The sequence below is a fragment of the Amyelois transitella genome, chromosome 15, assembly GCF_032362555.1.
Source record: "Amyelois transitella isolate CPQ chromosome 15, ilAmyTran1.1, whole genome shotgun sequence".
Lineage (NCBI taxonomy): Eukaryota > Metazoa > Arthropoda > Insecta > Lepidoptera > Pyralidae > Amyelois > Amyelois transitella.
The window spans coordinates 9,119,680-9,132,544 of record NC_083518.1 but is presented as its reverse complement, the minus strand read 5'-3'; the positions used below and the strand labels follow the sequence as shown (position 1 = coordinate 9,132,544).

The following is a 12,865-nucleotide window of genomic DNA, read 5'->3' as shown; positions in this document are numbered from 1 at the left end:
GGCGTTTCGGTCTCACCACATAACCCTTTCTAGACTAGTAGCCGCTGTTAACCCTAAAATGTTTTCTCACGAATCAATCATTAGTCTTTTGTATACATCATTAATCCTACATTTAAGCCAACGTAAGGTACACTTCGCATCAGCTTTTGTGCTTATAAAGGGTGCTACGGTTTCGAAACAATTAATTAGTTAAAGCTAACACTGAGGCTGTAAGACCCTTTGTATAGGTAACATGTTTTGCTGACTTTCACCTACGGGTTGATAAAAATATACGCACACACGTCTTTATCCCTTGCGGGGAAGACAGAGCCAACGGTCTTAAAAAGACTGAAAAGCCACGTTGTAAAACGCTAAATGATGAAATTTTGTGAGTGACAGGTTGGCCTAACAAAGCGTACAAGAAGAAGCTAAAGCCTTCCTTTAGTCGCCTTTTACGACATCCACGGGCAAGACATGGAGTGGTTCTATTCTAAAGTGACGGAAACCACGCGGCGCCCGGGAACCACACGGCTCAAAAGTTAGTTCAAAGCTCATGTTATGGGTTACTAACTCAACATAAATACATACATATAACATCACGTGTTAATGCTTTATAGTAGACAGAGCCAGCAATATTACCCCATCGACTAAAAGGAGAATCACAAGTGTATAAGCCATTTCCTTAATTGACTTTTACAAAGTACACGGTAAGACAAGTATATGGCACAAACTATGTTTTATCTTAAGTACCAGACTAGCATGTAAAATGCGGGTACAATCTAGTGAAATGATAAAATTCCTTTGTCTTTTTCACTATTATGTTCTTGCACGGACTTTAAAATTAATTAGCTGAGTGTTCAATTAATTAAGTGTGCCGTGTGGTGGCACTGTCTACCCCGCGAGAGATATAGACGTGATCATATGTATGTATGTATGTGTGGTTCCCGGCACCAATAAAAAAATAATACGACCACACCATCTCTTTTCCATGGATGTCGTAAGAGACGACTAAGGGATACGCTTATGCACTTGGGATTCTTCTTTTAGGCGACAGGCCAGCAGCCTGACACTATTTGAATCTCATTAATACCATCAAGCCAAACAGCTAAGCGTGGCTATCAATCTTCTCCAGACTGTTGTCTCTGTCTACCCCGTAAGGGATATAACCACTACCTGGCCATGTTTTCAATGTGCAAAAAGAGTTGTATGAAAGGTATCTATTTCTCACTTTCAGGTCAGGTCAGGTCGGTCAGGCAAAAATATCAGGAAAGAATGCGAAAGTCTTGATCTTAATCAAGACTGAAAAGGTATTTGTTACTTTTTCAGGAAAAATCTACTCGACAGATTTTGATGATATTTGGTAGTATGTATATCGCCTGGAATAACTAAATACTTCATATCCCGAAATTCCCACGGGAGCCAACCCCGGGGCACAGCCAATTACTCTATATAAATGAGCGACATGGAGTCATATTTAACGTATTTAAAAGTTATAATTGGTACACTCTTTAATGTAACAGATTCTCATACGTAATGCGTCTGTAAAGTTTAAATGACTCAAAGTTAAGTATAATGTCGGATCCAAATTATGAAATAATGAGACGTATACAGGTGGATGATTATTCATTGGTTTGAAACGAAGGTCATAGTAGAGATACATACATATAGTCATGTCTATATCCCTTGCGGGGTAGACGGAGCCAACAGTGTTAAAAATACTGATTGGCCATGTTGTCCGATAGAGGAATGGTGAAGGTTCTATTAGCTCAAAGACTTTGTCCACTTTCCAAAATGGATCCTTTATAACTTCGATAGAAAAACGACCTTACGACGATGATTTAAGGCTTAATGTTTCTTATTTGTGAGCATGTCGGTATTTATAAGCCTGCGGGCTCTTCAGTCAACAGTCTCTAGTGAAAAAATCTGGGTTCACATACATACATAACATCACGTCTCTTTCCCGGAGGGGTAGGCAGAGACTACCTCTTTCCACTTGCCACGATCTCTGCATATTTCCTTCGCTTCATCCACATTCATAACTCTCTTCATGCAAGCTCGGCGGTTTCGGGTACTTTTGACCTGACCCTTTACCCTGGGTTCACATATGATCACTATCCTGTATTAAGTAAGTCGTAAGTTACTTCAGCCTTACTTCCTCAGCTTTGCAGGGAAATTAACTCATATTAGACCATGGTTACACATCCTATTGCGTAAATGTGTAGATACGTTCATGATGTCATTTTTGAAATAATTAATACCGTTTGAAGACTTACATACCTTCATCCGTTAATTCCAATTCTTTTTTCATCTCTTTAATAAAATTAAGTAAGTATCTTATCATATAAATAAATAAATTTAATTTCGTCTTTATCCCTTACAGGGTACCACGTTCAACTGAATGACTCAAAAATGGAATTGAGATTTTAGTGACAGGTTGCTAGCCCATCGCCTTGAAGAAGAATCCCAAATTTATTAGCATATCCCTTAGTCGCACAAAAATCATGGGATAAAATATATAGAGTGGTTCTATTAAAAAAAGCTGGGAAACATCTCTTCATCCATCATGTTAATCTCAGATAAAAATGCATAATACGAGTTTCTGCTAAGAGTTACTTAACAACGATAAAATCCCTTCTCATTACACAGCATAGGTATAAGGATGCTAAAACACACACACAGGAGTTTTTGCGGAGTATCGTGGGACTAACAGTGTTTTAATTAGTTAGGGTTACTTTAGGTAAAACGCGGGAAAATTAAAGCAATGAGGACGGGTTTCTGTGAGTGGCCTTCTGATTTTAAAACCAACTTAGTGCCTGAAATTTTGAACTGTAAGTTTCTTTTTCTAAAATATTTAATAAATACTTTATTTTACATAATATATTTTAGTAAAAATAACAATGCACAAGGGCAGAGTTGGCGGTTATCTCTGTGAGGGATTTTTACTAATGTTTTTGATATAATAATGCTAAAGCGTTTTTGTATCCAAAAATTCGAAGATTTACTTATCTCTCTCATTCTCATACATACATACATACATATGGTCACGTCTATATCCCTTGCGGGGTAGACAGAGCCAACAGACTTGAAAAGACTGAAAAGCTGTTTGGCTTAACGATAGAATTGAGATTCAACTAGTAGTTTTTGCTAGCCCATCGCCTTAAAAAGAATTCCAAGTTTATAAGCCTATCCCTTAGTCGCCTTGTAAGACATCCATGGGAAAGAGATGGAGTGGTTCTATTCTTTTTTGTATTGGTGCCGGGAACCACACGGCACTCTCACTCTCATCTTCGCGTGTTTCCAGTTGCAACTTCCGCTACAATGTTTCGAGACCATTTTAACCGGTTCGCAGCATCTTCTTCGAAGAAATATATATTAGAGTATATTACATAATACAGTAATATATATAAGTTTGTACAAGAACCCTAGGACTAAGAAGTGTTCAACAAAAACTTATTAATCGAAAGTTATTTGTAAATTTAACCTTTGAAGAAGTCTGAAGAAGGTTTATGATTCAATTCCCACGGTCCAAGTTCCGGGTCTCTTTGAGTAAATACTTACTGTGTTTGCAAAATTTTAAAATATTAAATCTAGGCATGCCAGTATTTTCGATATCGTTGGCTCTTTCTATACCGTAAGGTATAAGAACGTGATTATATTGTATGTTTATAAAATTTACACTGATTGATAAATATCGTATTTATAAAGAAAGACTTTGTAATACAATTACTGTATTAAATGTTCCTGTATATAATTTTGTGTAAATAAATAAATAAATAAGGACATAGATTTTTCTAATTATATTAAATCTTGGAAAAAATTCCATTACCGAATAAGAGATAAAGGACCAATAGGAAAGCAAAGCTGCGTGAACAATCTAGTATTTCATAAATAAGTGGATTTGGTTTATTTAATAAAATATTACAACTTCACGTTACAACCCTCTTTAACCATTTTATGAAACATAACAAAAGTTATTCAACGTAATATATATGTACATATACGGCGTATGTAATTTATTTTGACAGAGAGCATAAAGTTTTTATGAAGTAAGAGATTAAAGGATAAATTATATGTTGGAATTATATGAAGCATTTCGGTAGATTATAATATATAATAGTATAAATAAATAATGTATACTAAAAGAAGATTTTCTATTGCTCTATAAAGAAATTTTCAATAAATACAATAATTTTAAAAATTATAGTATGATGCTTCCCGAAATTACACCAAAATTAAATCTTTATAGTTACATGATTTTTTTAAGAATATTTCTGGTCATGTCATAGATGTGGTCTCTGCCTACCCCTCCGGGAAAGAGGCGTGATTTATATATGTATGTAAATATGTATTTTTGGTCATTTAACCCTAGTATTGATCCTATTATGTCATAAAGTCTCTTTGTATAATATCCTCTGCGCAAAAAATTGCTGTCCCGTTTCACATCATAATAAAAAGCGAAACAGCGATAGTTTATCGCGCGATCAAAACAGCGTCTGAACGGGCTGATGAACACAAAAAAAAACTACCATAAAAATATGTAATAAAAAAAAATTGCAGAGAAGAAAGAGATGAGCGGAGGACGCTCCATATTACTCAACCGATAAGAGTTAGTTCTTAAATTTAAGAAGAAACCGTAATTCTCAAAAATCCAAAACGTTTTCAGTAAACCTTTAACTGAATGTTTCAGACGAATTCTGTATTTATTTAGACAAAATCCGCCGGATACCAGACCTAGATTAAGGCGAAAGCTGGGCTTAAAATGTAAGATTTAAACAGGGGACAGAAACGTCTTAAGGTGGCTCAAAAATGTACATACATACATATTATCACGTCTACATCCCTTGCGGGGTAGACAGAGACAACAAAAGACGGATTAGGCCACGATCAGCTTATTGGCTTAATGATAAAATTGAGATCCAAATAGTGACAGGTTGCTAACCTATCGCCTAAAGAAGAGTCCCAAGTTTAAAGGCCTATCAGGTAATCCCCTTTTACGGCATACGTGGGAACGAGATGGAGTGGTTCCATTTTTTTTTCCATATATTTGCCGCCGGGAAACAAACGTTTTGGATTTCTTCTTACCTACTTACAGTTTTTGGGATCATTTCCCTCGAATGTTCGGCTGCATCTGTGTTATTTATGTGACGTTTTTGGGTAAAACGTCGCAGGTAATGGAGATGAGAGATACCTTGAAGATCCATATAAAACCTACATCAACCTTTATAAAACTAAAATAAATCTAAATAAAACTAATTAATAAAAATTAAAAGATAAAACTACAAATAAGCTTTAATATTAGCTTACACTTATTTACATAAATGCAAGTCCCGGCAGATCGGAGTCTTGAGATAAAGTGCCCAGAAGACTGGCAACATTGCCACGTTGAATCAACAATGAGTTATAATAGCCTGGAAAAAAAAATTGCTATTCATCAAAAGAAAAAACCTTTATAAGAACTATTTATACAAATTTAATGAAAGTTCCCGTGCTGTGAAAGGGGCACATTTCTGAACGTTTTTGTCACGTTTGTCCCGGGATAAATCTCTGATGACTTCACGATGTAAAAAAAAGGAAAATTTAAACAACATACAAAAAAAAATTCTTATATTTATTATTTTTTATTATGTTACCACTGAAGTATAAATAAAGCCTTCAACATTGTACAAGCTAACCCTTCTTATTTTATAGCGTTTCTCTGATTGAATTCTCAGCTATCGGCACGTGCGATATTAATAGAATTAGAAGTGTTTTAGAGTAAAAAATGGTGTGGCTATAGCTTTTCTTGAAAATTTTTAAGTACATTCGTTGTTAACTCTATCTTTCTTATTTGCATGGTCTTTTCGCCACTTTGCTTCCGACACTTGCTTCTGCTTCCCTTTTGTCTTTATACTTTATCTGCTACTAACTTATAGTATTTTTGGGTAACAAATTATTAGAGGCTAAAGTGTTAACTACTGAACAAACCTTTTTTAAATTTCGCGTTTATGTTATTTTGGAGAAGAACATAAGGTACTTCTTCCCGAAAAAAAATATACAGGTTTTACTCAAATTCCACAGTAACTATATTATTTTAATTTCAATACCTCTCATTCAGTTTCAAGACCACAGACTTGCATATTTTGTTTCTTAAGCCCGATATTGTTTGGCCTGGCCCTTCTAAGAGTACGAAGTCTTGTGAAAAGCAGAACTACACTAGCACCCGTAGCATGGCAAAAACTATCGCTGTCCCATGTTACGTCATAATAAAAAACGAAATAGCGATAGTTTTCACGCGATAAAAACGACTTCGCGCATATCATGCTGCAGGGGCAGAGTGAGATGGCAGTATCTTGCATTTAGCCAATCGAATTACTTCTATTCTAGTCAACGGCTAAAATGACTTTCGTTATAACAAATTTAATTAAAATTCTCAAACCAAAATTAACTTTAGCTATGACATTTCATACACCGAAATAAAATAAAAATTTACACAAAAAAGTAATACATTTTCTCGTTCTACAGTAAAAAGTCGGATAAAGCCGGCACACATAAATATTCATAAGGTTTCTTCGTCGCAAAAATCACATGAAATTAATGGTGTGAAAATTCAAGATGAGGTCGCGTATACTTGAAGCAATTTATTTAGCCGTGACACCAATATTTTATAAACATACTAGCTTTCCGCCCGCGGCTTCGCCCACGTGTAATTCGGTTATATATAGCGTTTTTTAATGATCTCGACAGGGCTTTTTCTTCCACAGGCTGAAATCTTGTTACAACTGGAATTAAATATAGCCTGTGTTACTCAGGGATGATGAAGCTTTCTAATGGTGAATGTTTGAAATCGATTCAGTAGTTTCGGAGTTTATCGATTACATGTGTAAACAAACAAACATATAAAAAAATAGATTGTTTCTCTTTATAATATTAGTATACATACAAATCTATATAGAAAAAGTAAAGCGAGACAAAATCATCGTCTCAAAAGAAAAAAAAAACAGGATTTATAGGACGAAGAGGCCTTACAGGATTTCCTTCTGTTTAAGTATTTGCGTCTGATAGTCATCATCCCATGTGAATGAGCTGATGATGGAAGGTACAACTCCTCAACGGTTAGGAGTTGAAAGAAAATTCTTACGAAGTTATACGTACATGTGAGGCTATTAGGTTGACCTGATAATAAAAAGTAAATCTCATTAACGTTAAGAATTTAGGTGAAAATGGATGCGGACAAATTTCGTCTCTTCACTTGTTTCCTTTTAGCTGTTTGTATGGGTAGTGTTAACACAAAATAGAGATTTAAAGGCGTGATGTTATTAATGTTATGCATGTATGTACATAATTATGTATGTTATTATGTATGTTAAAGAGACGACTGAAAGTTGTCATACAAAGTCTTTTTTTTTTAAGGATGGGAAATCATCAAATGACCTCTCCCGCTCTGGGTGGAACGGAAGGGAGTGTCAGACTTTTACTGACTAAAACCCACCTCGTTCCTTCAGTTGCCCTTTGCGTTCCGGGGCCACGGTATCTCGTTAGAACTTTCCCGCAGCCCCGGCTCAGTTTATCCCGTTTCCCCCCCTTGGGGGTTGACATTTCAAAAATCCCTTCTTAGGGCTCACTTATGTTACTAAAGGAACCTCTGTTCAAAATCTCAGACTCCTATACCGAGCGGTTTCGGCTGTGCGTTAATAAATCAGTCACCCAATTGCACCCCCTAAATCACGATTGGAGGGTAGTTTGAAAAAACTTATAATGTCAAACATATTTACTTGCCTATGTACGTGTTCATGCCAAGTTTCAAGTTTATAAACCCAAGGAATAAGATTTTTCATAGAAACGTTTTTACCCCTTTTCCCCCCCTTGGGGGTTGAATTTCCAAAAATCCTTTCTTAGTGCTCCCCTACATATCCCAAGGAACCTACATTCCAAATTTCAGCTATCTACGACCAGTAGTTTCGACTGTGCGTTGTCTGTCAGTCAGTCACTCAGTAACGGAAGAGTTTTATATATATTTTAGCTGTTTGTATGGGTAGTGTTAACACAAAATAGGGATTTAAAGGCGTGATGTTATTAATGTTATGCATGTATGTACATAATTATGTATGTTATTATGTATGTTAAAGAGACGACTGAAAGTTGTCATACAAAGTCTTTTTTTTTAAGGATGGGAAATCATCAAATGACCTCTCCCGCTCTGGGTGGAACGGAAGGGAGTGTCAGACTTTTACTGACTAAAACCCACCTCGTTCCTTCAGTTGCCCTTTGCGTTCCGGGGCCACGGTATCTCGTTAGAACTTTCCCGCAGCCCCGGCTCAGTTTATCCCGTTTCCCCCCCTTGGGGGTTGACATTTCAAAAATCCCTTCTTAGTGCTCACTTATGTTACTAAAGGAACCTCTGTTCAAAATCTCAGACTCCTATACCGAGCGGTTTCGGCTGTGCGTTAATAAATCAGTCACCCAATCGCACCCCCTAAATCACGATTGGAGGGTTGTTTGAAAAAACTTATAATGTCAAACATATTTACTTGCCTATGTACGTGTTCATGCCAAGTTTCAAGTTCATAAACCCAAGGAATAAGATTTTTCATAGAAACGTTTTTACCCCTTTTCCCCCCTTGGGGGTTGAATTTCCAAAAATCCTTTCTTAGTGCTCCCCTACATATCCCAAGGAACCTACATTCCAAATTTCAGCTGTTTACGACCAGTAGTTTCGACTGTGCGTTGTCTGTCAGTCAGTCACTCAGTAACGGAAGAGTTTTATATATATAGATAATTTATTTTGTCAATTGGACAATGAAGTTTACGATTCGCCCACTCCACTGAAATTGGTTTTCTGTAAGAATCATTTTTTTTGGTTTATTAGGCAAAGTAGAATCGTGTAAGGTTTAATTTTAAATGAATAATTTTAAAGCGAACTAAGAATATAAAATAATTCTATGGTATTTGTTTAGGACAGAAATGATCACTTAATTATACGGCTAAGCGTGGCCTTTGTTTTTTTTAAGGCTATTAGCTCTGTCTACCCCGTAAGGAATAAAAACTTGATTATATATATACATACATACATACATACATAAAATCACGCCTCTTTCCCGGAGGGGTAGGCAGAGACTACCTACCTATTATATATATCATACATACATACATACATATGATCACGTCTTTATCCCTTACGGGGTAGACAGAGCCAACAGTATTGAAAAGACTGATTGGCCACGTTCAGCTGTTTGGCTTAATGATAGAATTGAGATTCAAACAGTGACGGGTTGCTAACCCATCGCCTAAAACAAGAGTCCCAATTTAATAAGCCTATCCCTTAGTCGCCTTATATATATCAAGGGACGAAATTGTACCTCCTGTTAACTAGTTTAAACCGGAACATGGCAGAGAGTACAAATAAAAAAGAACGTAAATTACGTCATTATCCGTTACGGGGTAGACCGTCAGTAGTCTCTAAAAGACTCGGAGACCATTTACTCAAATAGGGCTTAAAAAAATACGGATTCAACGGGCCATGGACAAATATACAGCATGTTTTTTTATAACAAAACCTAATATTAACGTAATAGAAAGTCATATATGTGAATAACACGCGACGTACAAATATTTTTATACAAAATTTCGATAGCATTTATTTGTCAAAGGACAATGGACCATAATAAAAAGTCTTTATTACAGTCACCGCTATAAATTTGGTTGCGTTAAGTATGATATACATATCGTGGAAAGGTCAGGGATAAAATTTAGAAATTCGGCGTTTGGAAGGCTTAATTTTTTTAATGACAGGAGGTTCATTGCAGCAATTAGGTGCTGATTGGTAGCTTGTAGGTAGATAAGCCGTCAAGATGCCTTAAATGATGATGATGAGATGATTAAAATGCGGGAATGCATGAAAGCTACAGGTTCAAATCCTGCGTCACGTACAAAGACTTTAAAATGAGTATGTTTATTTTTTATAGGAGTAATTAACAAGATAATGATAAGAAATATCATTTAAATCATATAAACTCGTTGTAATTATTCGGATTTATGTATATGATATCAACCGTAAAATAACTGGAAATTTCACATACTATCTTCATTAAATACATAGATACAGGCACAGGTGTAAAGTAACATATGAGTATAGATCGACCATCTTAACTAGACACTTATTAATACGACCGGAATGAACTCCTAAGAATGGTACGCTCATATTAGGTAAAGGGTCACGGTTGGTTGGTCGTTGGAAATTTACTCAAGGGACGGAATTAAGGGCGGGCCCGTAAGGTTCAAGATTGGGATTAACTAAGTACGGATTATTGGAATTGTTCAAGTTTACAGCTGAAATCCAAGGTTTGCGGCAGAGGCGTACTGTAGTTAATCTGTGATTGATTGACCGATTGTATTGTGACAAGCGTAGGCTGCTGCTATAGCGTATCACTCCGCGTTCTGCTCAGCTTTTAACCGTGACTTCGCTCGCGTTTGAAGTTTATTTTTTATAATCACGTTTCTTTCAATTCAATTCTATCATCGAGTCAAAAAGCTGAACGTGGCCTGTCAGTCTTTTCAGGACTGTTGGCTCTATCTAGCCCGCAAGGGATAAAGACGTGACTGTATGTATGTATGTACGTTTCTTTCCCAGAAGAACAATTCTTTATTTTTTCTTTATCAACATCCACAACATGTTGATATTGATAATTTTCTAACTAAACTGAACACTCTTCTCACGCTTATTATCAGGTTGGCTAGAAGAGATCCCTCTTAGGGATAAGCCCCCTTGTGTACTGTACTGTTTTATATTTGTAATGTACTCCTTTAGTGAACAATGCAGCATTTACTTACTTACTCCTAAACAACACTAATTATTTTCGAAAACCCAGCGCACAAAACTTAGCTCCCAAATTCTCCACTGCACAGATTTTCCTGCACACTGATGAAACTGATAAAAGTGTTAGACTAAATACTATCCCAACAAAGGAACAGACAAACTTTTAAATAACATTGTGCTACTAACACGCGCATTCAAGCGAGTTCCAAAGAAATCCAACTGGGTAGTTTTGCAACAGGAAAAATGTGCCCTGCAAATATGTTTACTCAAGTTAGTTTTACTATTGTGCTGAGCTGAAATGACAAAATATTGTGCTACATATTACCTACTGCGCCTAGAAAATTCCTCACTTGGTTCATGTATTTGTTAGTAAGACTGAAGAAGATGTTCTTTAAGGGGATTTTGAAAGCGACATTCACGATTTTTGATCTGAGATAAACAAAAAGTAACCAATTCAAAAGGAAATGGTATTAAATTACATTGTGATATTAGTGGCTTTTTAATCGGGATGTTTAGCTAGATAGATAGATTTTAAATTTAAATTAAATATATACGGGACAAATTACACAGATTGAGTTAGCCTCGTAGTATGTTCGAAACTTGTGTTACGAGATACTAACTCAACGATACAATTTTTTTAAAGACCCAGGCCAATCAGAGAAAGTTCGTTTCTCGTCATGCCCTGGCTAGGATTTGAACCTGTTAATAACAGATATATAAAACGTTAATTCCACAGTTTAAGAGACACAAAACAAATATAATAATAACAAATCCTTAAAACTAACACAGATGAGCTGTAGCAAGTCTGTCACCCCTGTAATCCTTTTTACAGGTCAAAGTTTTAACAGAATAAGAAAAGGAAATATAGATATAAATATAGGAACAAAAAAAATATATAAATAAATAATTTAACATTAAATACATAGTTCCTTATTTTAATTTTTGCTTTATATAAGTACGTTCGCTGTCTTGCTATACTTATGTATATGGTAAGTTTCTCAGTAAGTGAATAGTTAATTCTTTATGTTGAAATAAAGTTCTTTAAACTAAAAATAAGTGTAACTAAATAAAAAAGTAAAATATAATACAGACATAATTGCACAGAATAATCTTTGAAAGCATTAATAGAGCCCGCAGGCGACTGTCATTAGTAACAGCTGTCACTGTCACTTCGAACCTGCGTCATTCACTCGTACGTATCACAGGACATTATTATATTATCTGTAATTACAGCTAAGTATGCATACATATAATCATCCCTTGCGGGATAAATAGTGCCAACAGTCTTGAAAAGACTGATCGGCCACGTTCAGCTATTTGTCTTAATGATAGAATTGAGATTCAAATAGTGACAAGTTGCTAGCCCATCGCCTGAAAGAAGAATCCCAAGTTTGTAAGCCTATCCCTCAATCGACTTTTACGAGGTGAAGTGAGAGAGATGGAGTGGCCCTATTATTTTTTTTATTGGTGCCGGGAACCACACGGCACGGCGAACAGCTAACCATATGAACACAAAACCACCAGTTCTAGTCTAGCCACTAGTAGAACAGATTCTTCTTGTATTAAACTGCGCTGTTTTTGAACTGCTTTTCGTAAGCTCGGGCTTTAAGCCTGAAAAAACTCACTGACATTTTCCTCAACTTTGACCGGATGAGTAAAAGTACCCGTTTTCTTTTAACTTGAAGATTTAGCCTTTCAAAGGACAAAAAGAAATAAAATAAACATAAACAGATATGTCCCACAGAATCCGGTGGAACAAAAATCGGGAACGAAAATAAATTAGACACGGTTGCTTAGCTCCGTCTGAGTTAAAGCCTTTTCAAATTGTTTCAGAATAGCGCCGTTTGTAAATGCCCTGGCATTCATGGACATGTTTCAAGTTAAGGTTTTCCTATTTGTTAGATAACCACGTGAGCTGTTTTTTTTTTCTTAGAAATTTTAATTTTCATCTCTTTTTTTTTCTTTTTGGTATAAACAAACTTCTTCGAATTTCTTCACATTAGAAAATAAAGTGTATATACCTTCGTGTCAAATTTTGTCTAAATCAGTTTTCTTTACGGGGTATTAAACATAAATATTGTATTTGTATTTAAT

The 12,865-nt window shown here is 35.7% G+C and overlaps 1 protein-coding gene across 1 annotated transcript in view; it reads left to right on the top strand.

Annotated features, from left to right (window-relative positions):
• Positions 1 to 12,865, top strand: part of LOC106139511 (uncharacterized) — a 37,797-nt gene that overhangs the window by 11,037 nt on the left and 13,895 nt on the right. The gene's annotated exons all lie outside the window — the stretch shown is intronic.